This window comes from Emydura macquarii, unplaced genomic scaffold (genome assembly GCF_026122565.2).
Source record: "Emydura macquarii macquarii isolate MOO-44397 ecotype Brisbane River unplaced genomic scaffold, CSIRO-AGI_Emac_v2 contig_2825, whole genome shotgun sequence".
Classification (NCBI taxonomy): Eukaryota; Metazoa; Chordata; order Testudines; family Chelidae; genus Emydura; species Emydura macquarii.
In genome coordinates, this window is record NW_027132962.1 from 2,281,739 (window position 1) to 2,300,266 (window position 18,528).

The 18,528-nt window shown below is 40.5% G+C and overlaps 1 protein-coding gene and 1 long non-coding RNA gene across 2 annotated transcripts in view; one reads left to right on the top strand and one right to left on the bottom strand.

Moving 5' to 3' along the window:
- CDH6 (cadherin 6) overlaps positions 1-18,528 on the bottom strand; it is a 111,163-nt gene that overhangs the window by 65,868 nt on the left and 26,767 nt on the right. The window lies entirely within an intron of this gene.
- Positions 6,753-13,202, top strand: LOC137166272 (uncharacterized). Its single transcript, XR_010923612.1, has 2 exons — positions 6,753-6,848; positions 12,761-13,202. It is a non-coding gene; the product is annotated as an uncharacterized lncRNA (long non-coding RNA).

Genomic DNA, 18,528 nt, shown 5'->3' on the forward strand with positions numbered 1-18,528 from the left:
TGGCTCTGTCAGACCAAATGTATAGTAAGTGAAGCTAGGATTATCATAGGAACCTAAGGGAGTTAAGTGCCTAAATCCTGAGAATCTAAAAATCTAAAAATAGGTGGGAGCCTTCTGATGAATGCAGTGTCACTGCACATGGAGTACAGTTTTCAGCGAGACTACTCACACACTTAAATTTAAGCATGTGCAGAAGCTGCAGGATTGAAACCTTAGACAATTACTTAATTGCTGAAAATGTCAACTTAATTCAAAATTACCTCTCCCACGTAAAGATATTCAAAACCAATCTTTTCCTCTACACATACCCACACATCAAATGTGAAATCTTAAATATATAGATAATGTTTTAAAGCCAACTATGCTATAGGTATGAACATATTTACCTATTTCCATGGGAAGTATTTAATTAATGGAGCCCTCACAACAAAGGAAAGTATATGCACCGGAGTCACTGGCGTTAATCATGGATAACTGGCAAGGAGATGGATACCTTGGCTGAGACTGACAGTGGCTGGTTCTTGAGATAACAAGTTCAGTTCAGGTTTGATCCCAGGGGGTATTTACAGCTCTGTTGTTGTTTGGTTTTTTCCAGACACTGTTAAAGTAGAAGATTGAAAAAAGGAGGGGAATTCTCACCAGACCGTCAGCAAAGAGTGGGTGCTGGGCTCCTCCTATCAGCCCTTTGCTTTAACCACAGCTCACTGAGTGGTCCCCACTTAAACAGGAATTTGGAGGAGTGAACTTTTTTTCCTTCTTCATTTTCTACATGCCATTCAGAGTCTATAAAAATCATGAATAGCCTGGAGAAAGTGAATAAGGAAGTGTTATTTACCCCCACACATAACACAAGCACCAGGAGTCACCAATGAAATTAACAGGCAGCAGGTTTAAAACAAACATAAGGAAATACTTCTTCACACAATGCACAGTCAACCTGTGGAACTTGTTGTGAGGGCATATTGTGAAGGCCAAAATTATAACGGTTCAATAAAGAACTAGGTAAGTTCATGGAGTATAGAGGCATCAATGGCTATTAGGCAAAATGGTCAGTGATCTAAGCCCATGCTCTGGGTGTCCCTAAACTTACAACTGCTATAATGACTAGACTGGACAACAGGGAATAGATCACTCAATAAATGGCCTGTTTTGGTCATTCCTTTTGAATCATCTGGCACCAGCCACTGTCAGAAGGCAGGATAGTGGGCTAGATGGACCATTGTTATGATTTTATGTTCTTGTGAGTTATAATCAGTGTTACTACATCCCAGGTCCTTTTAGGTTGGCCATTAATCCTTCCAGATCCCATCTCTCTCTCTCTCTCTCTCACATGTTTTGGCTTGATGATGATTTGGCTTTGAAACTCAGGAAGCAATGCCCTGATATTTTGGTCTGGGAACCAGTATTTTGGTGTTTCTTCATGCGATTCTCTGTTGTTTCTCCTGATGGCATCTTCTTCATGGTCCCTTGACAAATTGACATTGGGCCAGTGTGCAGACATTTGATACAGGACAATGGGAGTCTAGATCTGATCATTTTCCTGAAAATCACACTCTCCCAGATTAGCAGGACAGGTCAGCACTTCTAAGTACATCTCCAACCATCAGCATTTCTAAAACGTCTGGAGCTAGACACGACCCCCTCTTTAGATACTTGCTGATCCTGGCATTCCTCATATTGCCACATATTCAGATAGGTTGTTTGATCACTGTCCAACAGAGCAAATATATCCATTATGAGCATCTAAGCAACTTTAGCAGAGACTCTTGCAGCAGTTTCACTGCCCCATTTCACATGACAGCTTATGCCCCTCTAACTACATCTTCACTGGCCCAAAACTGCATCTGAGGCCATACACTTTACTCTATGATAAAAATCATTTATTCCTATTAATGATTAATGTTATTCATATTCCCAGTGACTGGTGCACCCCAATTGTTCTCACAGTAGAAAAGAAAATGGGTAGAACGCCTGGCATGCTGCCATATGGATCTAAGCTGGGGAGCAGAGCACAAGGAGTTGATATTAATGTGCTGTCAGAGTAATGTGGAGTGTGTCTGAATCCACCCTTGAATTAATAGTTTTTCTTTTTTAGATTTTGTTTTTTAATTTATGTGAAACAAATGGAAACATATTTTCCCCATTATTTCAATCAGCAGTGCCAGTGCTCTGCCTTGGTTAGGAAAAAAATGCTGGTGCTCTGCTACGGCTGTTTACTTTGAGAAATAAATGCTCTGCATGTGTGCCCACCATCAGGCTTGATTTACCCTAATTGTTGCAAGAATGAGGCAAATTGGCCCCCTGCATCAATGACCTGGATGAGACAGCAAGCAGCCTTTTCCTGCCCTCCCACTGGGTTCTACCAGGGCAACTTTAATTTGTATCTGGGACTTCATTGAAGATGCACGAGACACTACACTGGGTATAAATTAGCACATCTACTAGATACCCTGGCCAAACCCCCTTGCCAGCCAACACCAATGTACAGAGCAGAGGTTCTGGGCATTTAGCAAAACTGGGTGACTTGGATGTGGAAAATCTACCCACATTCCTGGGTTACACTGGCAGAAGGTAGCGTGATCAGAGTTTGAATATAACCTATGCTGTCTACAAATCTTGATAAATCCTATGGGGCAGTTCTTAAAATGGCATAAACTGATGTGGGATGATTTATGCCATCTGAGGATTTGGCCCTATATGTGCTCAGATGTATAAATTGAGTTCTAATGTCCATGAGGGAGGGACAGTGCCCTTAAATGATCAGAGCCCTAACCATCCACACTGTTCAGATTCACATGTATATAGAAAACCACTTAGAAGTTGTACGCACACAAAATTACCTTTTTCTACTAAAGCAAACTTGAAATACAAAGAAAAGGTCTCAACAAAACTATGTTTTCATGAGAGAGACAGGGGTGAAGTGGCAATCACTGAAGCAAAAGGGAGGTATTGCATCTCTCCTGAGAAAATGAAGGTCTCCAAATATATCATTTTCATGTGTATTAAAGAATTCTTTGATAGCTAGTTTGGGTAATGGCTAAGTTTCAGTTGTTCAGCTGCTCTGGCATTGCAGACTTTTCCACAATGGACTTGGACTTAAATGGTGGTGGTTGAGTTTTAGCCCACTTTAGAACTTATGAGCAGTTAGATCTGAAAGGCTCCATCTAATAATTTTCTTGTGTGAATTAGCTTTTACAGCTCTGAAATCCAAATGCCTTTTCATTTCATTCTCTACCCTTTGTAAATAACAACCACAAGTAAGGAAAGTATCATTTTCTTTTAGAGAACAGATATTGTGTTGAAAGTTTAATCTTTGCAATGTTCACCTGTGTTATGAGATCTTGGTAATACAATCCTGCTGTAGTGTCAGTTTTTTTTCCAGACACACATTGAAATCATGACACCAGACAGGGCTGAGAGAGAATGAAAACCAGAAGATGTGTGTTTTTAAGTGATAGGTGCATTGTCAAGACCTTGAGCACACAATGTCATTGCAGCCATCAGTGGTTGTCTTTCAAAGTAATTTTTTTACTCAGTTCACTCAGCAGGAAGAAGAGCCCAGAACTGCTATGAAAATAAAGCAATGCACCAGAAACATCAAGACAACTACAGTCCCACATCCTACTACAGAACCTGCTAGCATGGACTCCTTGAGCCCATGAGAAGTCCTATCGGCTTATCAGCAGTGAAACTGAACACAGACTAGAAATCCTCTGGTCCGAATGTGTGAGTGCTGTTGCGTACACATATAAAAGAAAAATAGTGAGAAGAAAACATGTTTCCTTGGTGACTGGGGTGAGGGTTGGACCAGGAAATCTTTGGTTCTGAGAACATGCAGTGATTGGTAAATGGATTAAATGGTGGTGGCGTTCTTAAAATATTTTCAACGTGCCAGTTGGCTTTTAAATAACATTATTAGTCATAATTTTTTTTTTTATTTTGTGCCTAAATGTCCAATTGTGTGAGGCACTATATATACACATCATGATAGATGGCCTCTGCCCTGAGAAGCCTACAATCTAAGTAGACAAGATAGACAAAGGATGGGAAAAAGAAAGTATTATTCCCATTGTACAGAAGTGGAACTGAAGCACAGAACTATTAACTAACTAACAAGATCACACGGGCAAGTGGAAGAAGAACAGGGACTTGAACCCAGATCTCCTGAGTAAAAAGTCCATTGTCTTAATCACAAAGCAATTTTTCCTTCCTAAGAAACAGCGTGCCAATCAAGACACAATCTTTGTGTTTAGTCAATGCAATTCTTCTTGACTGCATGTGCTAGGCAAGATTCTCTGCGCATACTGGAGTCCAGTATTGAAGGGTCCTCAGGAGGAGTTCTTGGCATGTTTGGATATGCAGACCAAAGCAGTAGCTCCACCATCTGAATGGAGGGGTTAGGTATCGCATGCTATTCATTCTGTATACTGGTCACTAAAGTGGAGGAGGAATGAGGGATGCAGACTGTGGCACTTCCCATCACCTAATCCCATCCTGCTTCCTGTTGGAGAGCTAGCTCTGAATAGCTCTAGCAGGAAACAGGAGCTGGATTTACCGAACGCTGTGCAGCAGAGCCAGTCTCTTGTTTACTCCATGTTACGCCATTGTTTCTTGCACCAGAAACTACCAGGATCTGCAACTATGTTAGCAGTGTTGTCTGATGCGGTGTTTCCTGAATGCAATAAACTAAAAAAGAAACTGGTATATGACTAACATGTAGTTCAGAGAAATCCTTTAAATAATAACATTAGCCTGTTCTTTGACAGACAGTAGGCTAAAAGAGTACAGGAATCAACTATGGTTAATAGAAAAACAAATCAGTAGTACTTCTAGAACTGGATATATCTGGTGCATGGGTCTTTTATCTTCAATCAATACCACTAGTCAGACAGCAGCAGAGGTGGATGAAATAAGGTCTGGCTTTCAATTTGCAAAAGGTTTGGAGCAGGATGAAAAAAGATCCTTGAAGTGATATGAATGCCGCAGAAAGAAACTCTCCATGCTGCATTTCATGAATGTTTGCAACTTTGTCATTGCTGTGTGAATGTTACCATCATTGCAGACCTGCAATAAACAACCACAGGACTTACATATCTTTTTAAAAGGCTTGGCTTTTTCTCTCTCATTTCTTTGACAATATAGTGGGAAATCAGGGAATTGGCTTTAAAGAAGCAGGAGGCCCACCCCCACACCCCTCCAAGCCCTGTAGACCCCTTGCGCTTCCATTCAGGCTCTGGTGTCCTGCAGCCCCATAGCAACAGACCCTGGCTAAGATTTTCAAACATGACTAGTAATTTTGGGTGCCTTAATATTTAAGTGATGAACCTGAGCCACTATAAAGTGACTTGATTTTCAGAAAGTTCTCAGCTCCCATCTTCTGAAAATCAGGCCCCTTGAAGGTCTTTTAAACTGGGGACCCAATAACTGAAACACCCCAAATCACTAGTCACTTCTCAAAACGTTGGCCAGGAACCTTTTGCAGATTCCCTGATGAGCATTTCCAGCAGGACCAAGGAAATCTATAGGCAGCAGGAGACCTATAGGACCAAAAAAAAAGATCTATCGGCTTCTCCATGTACACACTGGATTTACACTTGTTTCAACTACATTGTGGTTCCTTCTGAAGCACCCCCAATATGACCATTAGATCACAAGGACAGAAGACAAAGTTTCTTATTTCCATAGGAACAAGAGATTTTCCTAGCAAAGCCTAACTACGCTGACACCACTAGATAGTTGGTTCACTAACATACAGACAAAAATATACTTAAAAGAATCTTCTTTGATAAGAATAAAGCTGTAGTCCTTGAGTGGCCATTTTGTATTGATCACCTTCTGTTTGCATCTTTCTTTTTGCCAGCTGGTAAGTACTCATTGCTTTTCTTTCTCATTGTTAAGGGGTTATGGTACATACTCTAAGTAATGTTTATTGAGTACAATAGCAGAGGGAGCATGAGTCACCCAGTCAAAGAAGAACAAGGATAGTTCTTGTCATTGGCTCTGTGCCTGAGAAGCTTTGTCCTTTGTGGAATCACTTACATCAGTGAAAATGGATTTAGAAAGTTACCACGTCAGATTACTCCACCTACACGAGGAGTAGCATTTTGCACCCACTTTGCTCAGGTTTAAATGACCAAACAACAGCACACAAGGAAAAAATAGGAAGTCCTGTTGAAAATTCAGCTTCACTGCAAATATACTATTAAAAATAATAAGTCCTAGATTGGCAGTTCTTCATTTATCTGTTCAAACATTCTTTCTAAGATCAGCACCTTATTTCCCTGATACTAACACTAACTGGTTGTACTAGAAAGCTGGGGTTTTGGGGATAGTCTCCTAACGTTGCTCTAACAGTGGTCTACCTCCATGGAAGGACCCCTCGTGTAGACCAGCTCCCTCTGTTTTCTCTTTTTAACCATATTCTGTCACCCAGCTCAAAGTAGGGATATCCACAAGGAAGTAAAAACACCTGTGGATAATCTTCATTGGTGCTCCCACCATGGCTAGTGCAAATGAACCTGCAGTCATGCTATAAATGGTGTGAAAGTTTCCTAATAACCTCCATGCAGACAGCTCTAGATAGCAAATAGGGATGAGCCATGCATGTTGCTCATGAAGTGTGATTACATGCAGGCCTGTTCAGACAGCTGTGTTCTAGGGTATAAACACAGCAACTAAAGCTCAGATCTATTAAGCTCTAATGTAAGTTTATACCATAGTTCTCTTTAAGACTTTAGTCAAGTTACTTAACCCTGCTGTGTCAGTGTCTAATGAGTTGATAAAGACTTAGCTACTGAATGGAGGTGTTGTGACAAACAAATGACTAATGTTTCTGAAGCTCTTTAAAGGTAAGTGTGAAGTATTATTTAATGTAATACTAGTATATTTGCTTTTCCAAGTACTTATTCCTTCTTTTTTAAAAACCTTTATAGGTATTTGTTATTTCACAGTTGTTAAGAGTTAGAAATCTATAAAAATAAGAACATTGTTCTTTGGTAAATAACTTTTTTGAGGTGAAATAAGCAGCATCATTAAATGGTAGTACATTAGAAAGTCCTTAACAAGTCACTTAATTAGAAATACTGAAACTCAAATACAGTGTGTGGTTTCTCTCGTTGTGTGTGTAGAGATATGTATTTATACACCTGCAGACAAAAAACATAGAAAAAGTTACTTGCACAAAGTAACAAGTTCTATATGTTTGTATCTGTAGTCAGATAGGGCATGATCCTCTGCCTACTGAAGCCCAGGGGAAAGCTCCTATTTGCTTTGGTGATGCAGGACCTCATTAACACTTTGATTCCTCTAATATTACATACATTGTACTAGATTCTGATCTGAGTTTTACTGGGTTATATTCAAAATATTATTTGTTTTCAGTAGCATGTGCAATGTATTTGGTTTGCACACTCATTTGCAAACTTGGGGGCAAAGCAGGGAGAGAATAACTTCAGTGGAATTACTATAGATTTTTTTTTCCCCCTGTGTAATTGAGACCAGAAGCTGGCCCTGTCTTTTTAAATCTAATACACCAGACTCCCTGCTGAATGTTCTTGATGGAAAAAATTGAGTAATATGGCAACTTGTTAATGCTAAATAACTATGTGCACATCACATGTGGCAAAGGGGGGATTAGGCACTTTCAAGACAAGCTCTACTCTTATGTTTCAGACATCTGAAGAAGCTTATCCTAAGTCCTCAAAGTACGTGATGCGAGTGGTTGCTTTCTGCTCAGGACTTAGAGAAACATTAGTCCATGTAAACCACCAAAGACTGGGAAATTGGCCTTCTTAGCTCAAGGGAGGGATGTTTTTGATTCTGAATTAATTCAATAGAGTAGACAGAGTGGCCAAGCAAGATCAAAGAAATTGCTGAAGCAGTTTGGAGGACCAGAATAAAAGAAATTCTATTTCTGTATAACTTATAGCTTCAATCCAGTAACAGAGCTTTCCCTTCTTAAAGAACAACAACATTAATCTGGACGAGGAGGACTTTTTCTGGTTTAAGAAACTCTTTAGTATAAAGGGTGTTCTGCTATAATGAACCAGTTTATAAAGTTGTCACTTACAAACCAAATCCTTAATCAAAGGGAAAACTAATTCATCATATCATTTAATCCTACAAATAATTGCCATTAGAATAACCAGTGCAGCTAGCTCTCCAAAACAATAATTCCATAAAGCAATATAGCTTGACCTACAAATGTGTGCTTAATAGAATTCCATGCAGCTGCTCTCTCCCCCGTAAAGGGGAAAAGGTTGGTTTGTCATTTTTTTTTTCTCCATTGTTACAAAGACTAACCATGTCTTTCTTTAAAAATTCAGAATCTGTTTGAGCCAAACCCAAACTTCATGGGTTTTTCTGAGTTTCTCTCTAATGCTGCTCACTTGCATTAGAGTTTGTGTGAAATCCTAGCCACTGAAGTCAAGAAGTTTTGTCATTGACTTTCCTGGAGCCCAGATTTCACCATAGTAACTTTAATAATTATTACTTTTTCTAGTAGTTTCAGTTCTTTTCTCAATATAGAAACTCAATTTTTTTTCCCTATATCAATTTCTTTCCTGTATTCATATGGGCAGGTCAGTTAATACAAAGAGATTTCCTAAAGAAAATATGTAAGCCTTATCAATTTACTAATCTTTTACTGCATACATCTTCAATAAGATGGGGGTGGAGGAGAGTCCTAGAAAGTAAGGTGTAGCATGAAGCACAACAAAAATTGCTGCACTTAAAGGTACAGAATGTTATACAACGAAGAGATTTCCCTTTGTGCTCAATGAGCAATTTATCAGGGAAATCTTTTATTAAGGCTGCTGGGTGAGTGGGATGAAAATGAGACAGCTAACTGACATGCACTCTCTCTAAAATAGTGAGATGTTGGGAGGGGGAGTCTAGAACAATAAACAGATTGACAATTCAACTTCCAAATTTCTTAACTTGTTCTTTGAGAGACTGTGACCAGATTAATTTATTTTCTGCCTATTTCTATGCAAAGCTGAGAGTTAAATTCTGTTTTCTGTAGTCTGAGGCAGAAGCAAACCCTGGAGGACAGCTGGCCGACTTTTTTTTTTTTTTTTTTTTTTTTTTATAATTGGCAAAATTTCAGTGAAATACTTTTTGGGGGGGGGGGGGGAATAATGTAGACAACTCGGGAGTAGGGGGAGAATTGTGCTGTTTTTCAACACACTACTCAGTGGGAATTATGGATCACTTGACAATTATCTGTTCTGTTCATTCCCTCTGAAGCATCTGGTATTGGCCACAGTCAGCAGACAGGATACTGGGCTTAATGGACCATTGGTCTGACCCTGTATGGCCATTCTTATGGCTTGGTCAGCTACAATTTCTCCTGGAGCTAGCTGGAAGTGCATGCTGCAGAAGCAGCTCCATCACCCATGCAGTGTGTACTCCACAGACCAAGTCAGCTTGCCAGCTGGGATACAGCCTCATCCCTGCTCCTTCCTAGTGGGTGGCATTGACAGCAGTGCTAGTAAGGAGCTGAGTCTGTGCTCCCAGTATCTAACAAGGGGGGTGCTGAGTCTCCTGGTGCCCTCTTCCTATGCTTCATGCACATGTACAATGTCAGGCATAATTTGGACCAGTGTGATTTTTTTTTTTCCTCCTCCTCCCCCCCGCCCCCAATCTGGATGACTTGTAGCTGCACTTGAAGCCACTGTATCAATATTCTCTTTCACTCTCCTAGGGAAGAAAGATTCCCATGGTGGTAGGATAAATGTATTTTTAGATTTATTTATTTTGAATGAAAAAAGCTCAACTGCTAGCTTTAAGCCTTACACTAGCTGTAAACCTTTTATTTATAGGATTGATTTCCCTTCCCACCCCCACCAAACTGCATTAAATCTTAATGAAAAAATCTTTTAGAATAAGATTGTAAAAAACAAATAGCTGCAGACACATTACTCTTTGCTATTGTTTCTCTTTCTTTGTTAGTGACTTTCTAGCTGAGGATTGATTTGATCAGAATTGTCTGGCTTTGTGTTCACCTAATGAGACATGGGCTATATGCAGATTTTTCAGATGCAACAATATACGCAGTAAACCATCAAGGAGGTATAAAAGAAACATTCAGATTCAATGACTGCTATAGATATGCTCAGTAAAGGAAGGGATGTAACTACAAAATAACCTTTGCTAAGCAGCAGAGTGCCAGAGAACTTTCACTGCCACAGTTTTTATTCTGTCTGCTGGTTGTTAATGAATACAGATTAGGGAGACAATCCTGCTTCAAGATTATAGACTTCTAACTGTACACATTTCTTAAAAATGTAGTTAGTTTGGGGGTAAAGGGCTGCTGCCTCTTTTGTGTTTGTGTGTGCATGTTATGAGACTCTCAATAAAATTTCAAGAGTTGATATTAGATTTATTTTTTTAAAAAGCCCCAAATCCTGAAGACAAGTGATTTTATGTGAAAATCTCAGCTTTCATTTAAGAAATAAAAAATCCCATTGATTGCAGGAAAAAACTTGGAAATGTGACCAGACTACATTTTAAAGACTCGAACCCCAGAAGGCAATTAAAGAATCCAAAATGGCTTTAAAAGTCATGAGCATTTTTTTTTTAAAATATATATTCTCATGATTATTGGGACCTGACTTTATGTGCAGGACCTCAGAGGAACAGATGATAAGAATGGAAGGGTAGAAGGCAGGAGCTGTGTGATGGACCACAATATGGGTGAAAAAGTTAAGAAAATTCAACTGACCCCTAGAAGAATAATAGAAAAGAATACTTAATAGCTACCTACCCAAAAGAAACAAAGGCAACTACAGGGGAACTTGTGACTGAAAAGAGTTACTATAAATCCCTCTGAGCTGTGAAAATAGTTTCCTACAGAGGTTGGTTTGCTTAACATTTTGGATCCAAGAGCCCACTTTATTGTCATTCTAAAACTGCTCGGATTGAAAGGTTAGAGTGAACTCCTGGCACTGAAGATTTTTTGTTTTTTGTTTTTAAATTTGACAACCTTCCTTTGCCTATGTGCACACAAGCTCACTGGTCCACTAGACACCTTTAGCCCAGTTCCGTCTGTTAGTGTTTTTTTTTTTTTTCCTCCTTTCCCCCTGTTATTACCACACGTTTGTTCCACCTGACCTTCTCCTTTCTGCTGCTCTACCCTCAGTCCCAGGCTGTCTTCCAGACTTTGTCTGGCAGATATTCCATCCACTGCTCTCACCAACCATCTCCTCAACTCTGTGCTGTTTAAGGAGCTGCTCCTAAACTTATTCTACATCCAGGGAAATCCTTTACTGCAGAGGAACTGGCCATGGTTCAAATGCTTAGGAGCTGGGTAGAATCTGAGGATCCATTCCAGACCGCTGCACCTCTTTATTTTTCTGAAAATGACAATTCTGTAGCATGCAGGGACCTGCACAAAGTTCTGGCAAATCAGGTCACTGCACGGAGTTTGTCTTTTAGATAAGTATCCTGGTGATGTTTGAATGCCCTTTGAAAAATCACCTGGGCAAGATCAGTCTTAAATTGCTGCAAAAAGAAATGAACTTTTAAAACACGCATAAAACCCATAGTAGAATATGCCTTTAACGGAATGGTATTTTGGCTGCAGGCCAACCTTACTGAGAACAAATGGAATGGAATTTCTCTTGCAATATTAAAAATTACACATTGGATTAAGAATAATTAAACAATGTTTGTTTTTAAAGGGACATTCATGTCAAGTGCTTTTCTATAGCTTTCATGTTTGTCACACCATATAATTTTAATAAAAGCCCCTCAGAAGCTTGAAAATAAATATTTCATCTCCTCTTACTTTTGGCCCTGAAATCAAAGGAATTTTTCACCATTGACTTCATCAGGAACATGATTGGGCCCTTGATCAATTTCCATTTAGCAAATATTCATTTTCCCCTGCCTAATGTTCGTCCCCACCTTTTAGTTCTTCTGGTGCACACACCAGCATGGTACTGGGTTGCAACGCGTCCTTGCCACTAGCTTAAATGGACGTATCTTCACTTAAATCAGTGGATTTGCATCTGCTGACAGTATATAGGTAAATCTAGCTCCTTGTTTCTCCCAAACATAATTGATAATATCAGAGATCTGGGAAAAAAGTTTTATTTAGTCTTCAATTCTCTCTTAATAGGATGAGTACAGCAGAAAAAAAAGTATTGCATTAAGGATGGTATTTGTTTGGCTTCTTAATATATTGATGACTGAGAGTAATAATATGTAGCTCTTGTATAATGCTTTTCATCAGCTGATCTCAAAGGAAATCAGCACAATTATCATTTTACAGTGGGGAAACTGAGGCACAAGGAAGGAAGTGGCTGGTCCAAGGCGACCCAGGCTAGCAGCAGAGAATGGAGGGCAGGGGGGTATAATTGACAAGTGATGCTTAGGCTGTGGAAGACTTGTTTCACCTGCTGAAAGAATCTTAAAACAGGGCCAGTTCAGGGCTTGAACTTGCTGATTTTGAACCATAGCCATCACAGACCACACTGAACTCACCAAATAGCACTGATATCTACCACTGGAAGTTCCTTCACACTTTTACTCTCTGCAAACGGGGGGTGGAGGGGAGGACTAACATTTTCTGCATGTCTGCTCCCTGTTTTGCTTTTCTGTATCTCTTCATGTGAGGCAGTGGGGCGGGAGAGGGTAAGACCACTGCTTCCCAGACTATTTGCTTCTAAATTAGTCACTTCTTTCCCCTGAGAGGAAGTATGTGACTAAGATGTTCTCTTTCCTTCACTGTTATCACTATTTATTATTTGTATTGCAGTAGCGCCAGTCATGGAACAGGACCCTATTGTGCCTGGAGCTGCACAAATGCACAACAAAAAACTAAAGGACCTTGTTGCATCTTGTGTGCTAGATATCAAATTAACGTTTTCATCTCCAATAAATGCTCCTTTCCTAATAGGCTTTGCTTATCCAGTGGATTAGTTCCATTTAAAGCTACAGCTACACTGCATGCCTCTTGTAGAAGCACAGAGAGTACATGTAGCTACGTACCGCAGTGCAACGCAGAGCCTTTTCCCGCCACAGAGAGAGGCTCCCGCTGCAACAAGCTGCCGGCCAGCAGATGGGAGCTGCTTGAGTCTTTTGCTGCCGCTGGAGCCTTTTCCTGCCATGGCTCCAGGCTGCTTTTCCCCCTCCTGGCTGCTGCTTGATTGGGAGTGGGTGGAGTCTTGGCTTCCCTGCCCCCCTTTCCACCCCTGAAAGCACTAACCAGTAAAGCTGAACCAGCCCAGAGGAGGAAGTAAGTTGTCCCAGGGAAAGGGGCTGGTGCAACTTACATACCTCGTGCAATGTGGAAATCAAACTACCTGAGAGTCTCTGCTCCTGCTCACAATTACCAGGTGTGGATTGTACAATGGTGATCTATGTGTCATAATAAAATAGAAAGTCCAATTACTGCTAGATGATGTGTCCCATTAGAGGTTAATGGAGCAGTCTGATAAACAAGACGCTGCATTCCATATTATCATTGACAAATTTACCACTTTGTCAAACGTGTGCACTTCCCCAATTTCTTTGTATAATCTCTTATCTGTAGTGAGTACATGCAATCTGCTGTCTCTTTGATGATAACAAAACATAAGTAAGAAAAGAATTAGCCTTGTTAGTTTAACTACAAGACCTCCTGTTGTCTTACCCCTGAAACCATGTCTCTTGCTTCAGCTGCGCAGAAACCAGGGGAATAGGAATTAAACTTGGGGAGTTAATTCCCAGGCAGAAGATATGTGGAGCCCTGGAGATTCCTCTCCCTCTCTGTCTAAAACATATACACTAGGAAGACTTGAAAATGGATGTTTGATGGTACACAGCTCTCAGCCTGATTGTCATTAATATTTCACGGTTACTTTCTATGTGAATGCACTTGTATATCATCTTTCACCTGTGGCGTTAAGAGACCTGAGTGAGGCCTCAACCCTCCTTTCCCACCTTTAAAATGGAGAGAATACCTAGGTGAAACCAGTGGCACAGAGGTGCCTGGGAGCTAGATATCTTCCCTATTCAGCTCCTAAGATCCCACTCTTTAGGAACCTACATACCTTTGTCAATCTGGTTGTGAGAATTTATGGACTGATCTTGAGTAATGGTGAGCACCCTCCTCTCTCACCAAAGTAAATGGGATGTCTGTAGGGCTGTGTAGCACTGCTCAAGGAAAGGCCCCAAGCAACTAGCCCTCTGCAGAGCTGGCAATAAAGCCCAGGTCATCTAATCCACCCTCTGTGGAGCTCTGGCCAGGCTTCATCCTCGTGTAGCTTCTGGCATGTAGGCAATGAAACGGAGGCAGGGGAGAGGACTCGATCCTGCTCCTATTGAAGTAATGAAAGCATTACCATCGCTTCAGAGATGACAGACATGGGGCTTGCCTTGTCTTTTTGTGTGCTCCTCTATGGGCTCTTTTAATTAAAAGAGCCTGTCTTTCAGACCAGCCTGTCATTTCTTTTCAAAGCATGTAATGTCAATGTGTTTGGAAACTGAGAAGTATGGCACCTTAAAGGCAATGCAAAATAAATTTATCCTAAGGGGTCTTGCATCATCGGCCTTGCCCACTTCTGTTGCAGCCCAGTGCACAACCACTGTGCTAGCCCACTAAACCGAAGATCTTTGAGACCTCTGCAGAAGCATACAGCATACTTTGAGAATAAAGCTGCACAGTAGCCTGGGTATTTCTATAACTGTGAAGCAAAGAGAAATCCAATAGAATAGTCAATGGCTCTGAAATTCACCCCAGACAGGTAAGAAGTGAGAGAGAAAATATGCTGAAGTGTTGGCTGACACGAGACCTCCTGTAAGTGTGTGTATACCTACATTACCCACTTGGTTTACACAGGTGCCTTTGTTTCCTGATTTTACAAAAGAAGTATGGTTAAAAAACAAGGCACAATTTATCTTTTGAACCTGCAAATCCTCTGAACTACATCCAAATGGATTGCCAGCTATCCGTAGCTGTATACAGCAAGAGCAATAGAACAAAACAGACACGATGGTGAGGAAAGTGGTGCTGGTTTGTACCTATGTGCATACGCTTCTAGGATTTTCAGAGGTGTTTAAGGCCCTGATTTAGAAAAGCACTTGAGCACCTAATTAACCTTAAATACATGAGTAGTCCTGTTGGGAGTCAAATGAGACTACTCATGTGCCTAAAGTTAAGCCTGTGCTTGAGTACTTTGCTGAACTGAGGTCTCCGTTGGAACAAATCTCTCTTCTCTGAAAAGCATAACCTAGGAGAATCTCCTCCTAATCCAATGAGTGAGGCAATGATGTGACAGTGGTGGAAAGATTTTTTTTATTTCAATGCACATACAAGTAGTGGGGACTGCAAGGGACTGCCAATCTTCTCTCTTGCTTCTTGAAGAAATAAATGGCTATATTTTTAAAATATTGATTTTATTTATGGCCAAATACCCATTCTGCATTTTATTCAGATTTTGATGACTGAGTGAGGATTGCCGATTTTGCTCGGAAAATTACAGGATCGTCCTGATTTTTGGGGCAGTGGTCCCCAAATAATCACCCCAGTAAATGATTTTACAGTAGAAATATCAGTTGTTCAGATGTATCTCAGATCATCTACACTTGTGATGCTCGGAGAAAATATGTAGGCAGCAAACCCTAGTCCCTTTTAAAAGGAACACCCCCACTCTCCCCTCCCCCCACCAAAAAAAAATCCTGTTGTGCTGCAGTATGTTTTCAAAAAAGAAGCAACCCCATCACAACCAGTAGTGTGAAACTGGGCCAAATTGATTCAAAGGATTTTGTGGGAATTTTCCCTTCCTGTCTCAGTTATGTGGGTTCTGCCTTGACTTTCTGGTTTGAACCAAGTCAAAAACTTTGAAACTTCCCAGTTTAAGCAAACTCTTTCAGACAGCCAGAGTTATAATTGTTCAGCAATATGTGCAAATAAAGTATTTCAGAACTGAGGGCACCAAAAGCACAGCTTCGATAGGGTGTTTTTAACCCCCTGCACCCGCCCCCCCACCCAAAAAAGAAAAGAGAAACAAAATAAGCTATGCTGTTTACAACACTGATTCCATACGAACTCCACATTTTTAGAAACCATCTGGAGCAAGGCAGAGGATGTTAAGGAGGGTGGTGCTGCTAGACTGTAATGTGAGTTGCATCAGGTCCTCTTCGTAGACTAGATGCAGGTGCTGGGCAGCAAACCTGAAATGAAATCCCACTGTGTTCTTTTTCTTATTCCACTGAAACAAATGGAATGGCAGCTCACAGCTGACTCCCTCTCGAAGTGTGGGGTATGACAGTAATCTTGGAAACCGATCTGTGAACAGAGCTCTCCTGTTCCTGTTCTGAAAGGCTCTGGCAGATTAAAAACAGTGGGATGGAGAGGGAGCAGTTGCTGAGTATTTAATGGCACTAGAACTGGGAGATTGCATGTCGTGATGAACATTGCCACAGTTCGTGACCTTGCTTGGCACATGCAGTGCTGATTATACCAAAGAATCGAACAGATGTGAAGGAAAATTGAGCTTCATCTCCTCCCAGCTATCACAACTCCTTTTTGGTAAGTGGAGGATTATGATACTTTAGGGGAATAATGTGCATATCTGTGTGTGGCTGCAGTAATGATGGATTTTTTTTTTCTTCAGCTGAAGAAACCATGATTGATGCAGCTGGCTGCAACCTATAAAGAGCAGTAAGGTTAATTGGAGCCAAAGGCACAGCAGTCGTTGAGTAGCATTATTTTGTGGCACCCTCATGTTCTGTCATTAATTTTCCTATTTATTTGACTTGCAAAAAACATAAACCAGCTAGAAGAGGCAAAGGAAAGGGGTCAATTATGCCTCTTATGAGACAGAGCTGCTCTGCCTATGGGGAGGAGCTGCTCTGGGGGCACTATGCTTTTGTAAGGCAAGACGCCTCCAGGAGAAGCATGCTGTGCAGTGGAACTTGCTGCATCTGGGTTTGCTGCAGCGAGCTGTCCCCTAAGGCTTTCCTCTGTTCTCTCTGGTGTCTGGTTCCACACCACCACACTCAGGCCACTACTGCTTAGTTCTATTACAGCAGTGATGAGCCTGAGACAGGAGTTGGGCCTCATAGTGCTGGGCACTGTACATAAACAACGTGGAAATGGATAAACCTGTGGTCCATCTAGCCTGGGATCCTGTCTGTGACAGTGGCCAGCACCAATGATTTAGAAGAAGCAGCAAGAAACCCCTCTTCTCTGTCCATGTAGGCCTCATTCTAACCGTAACAGAAATTGGCTGGACGCATGAGTTATGATATTCCTTCCAATCTTTTTTTTTCTAATATTCACTATTACATCTGATTCTATTTGTTATCCATGCACATGTCCAACCCCTCTCTGACTGTTGCTACGTTCTTGACCTCAGCAATGTACTGTAGCAATGGGTTCCACAGTATAATTGCATGTTTCATGGGACAAACTGCATCCTCTTATCGCTTTTGATAAACCTTCAAAGACTGGATAATGCATCTTTATGCTGCGGGAGCAACGCAAAGCTGCCATAATGCTGGGCATTGTAGGTAGATGAACACCAATGACATTGAATAAGGCAGAGTATTGACAGATCACATATATCTGGCAGGTGGTTTTGTACATGCTTTTTTTTTTTTTTTCGGTTAAAAGGAATAACTGATTCTAGGGTGTTGCACTATATATAAGGCAAGTCAAGTATGTACAATGTGAAAAATTAGACATTGGTCAGACAGTCTAATACAATCAGTAGAGCACCTCCTAAAAACCGCTACTGCTTAATACGAAATTCAGTAAATCTGTAGTGTCTAGTATTGTGTAATATTTGTTATAGGACTCCATTTATATGAATAATGGGAACATGTATTATTTCGGATACATCAGGGTGTGGATAAGAAAGACAGGTTTTCTCATAGCTGATAAATATTCACGGACATAAACTAAATTTGGATAACAGGGTATTAGAAGAGAAGGGATTCTATTATCTATTTAACCAGTCTTTCCACATTTCAGTCATCTTTATAAGATTATTATTTAACTTGGACCATCCCAGGTCCAATGTCTCCTTGCCTGCCCATTCATTGAGTGAGGTGGGGGGGAGGGAGAAATATATTTTTCTCAGCCATCCAAAAAAAAAAAAAAAAAAAGTGAGAAGAAATGGCAAGTAAAATATTGTTGTAGGGCTGCATTATTGTGTATGTGTGTGCAGCACTTCAAGAGGTATTACACTAGTTTCCTTGAAGATTTCACTAAACCCTTGTGATCGTTTATATTCTGTACATAAAAAGATACATCAAGATCACTCTCGGGTGTTATGACTGCCACAAACAGCCATCCACATCTTTCTTTGATTTCTTTTTGCATATTTGTATTGATGTTCTGAAATACATATTTCAATATGTCTTTCTTTCAGCTCACTCTACAAATAGAAACTAAATATAATGGAAAATAAGAGCTTATTTATACTTTTCCAGCAACTTTGAAAACAGTGAATTGTATATCTTTTTGGGTTCATTTAATCACTCATCCACTCAGAAAACCTGATACCCTGTCATCCAGTCCACTATCTGCATGGGAGA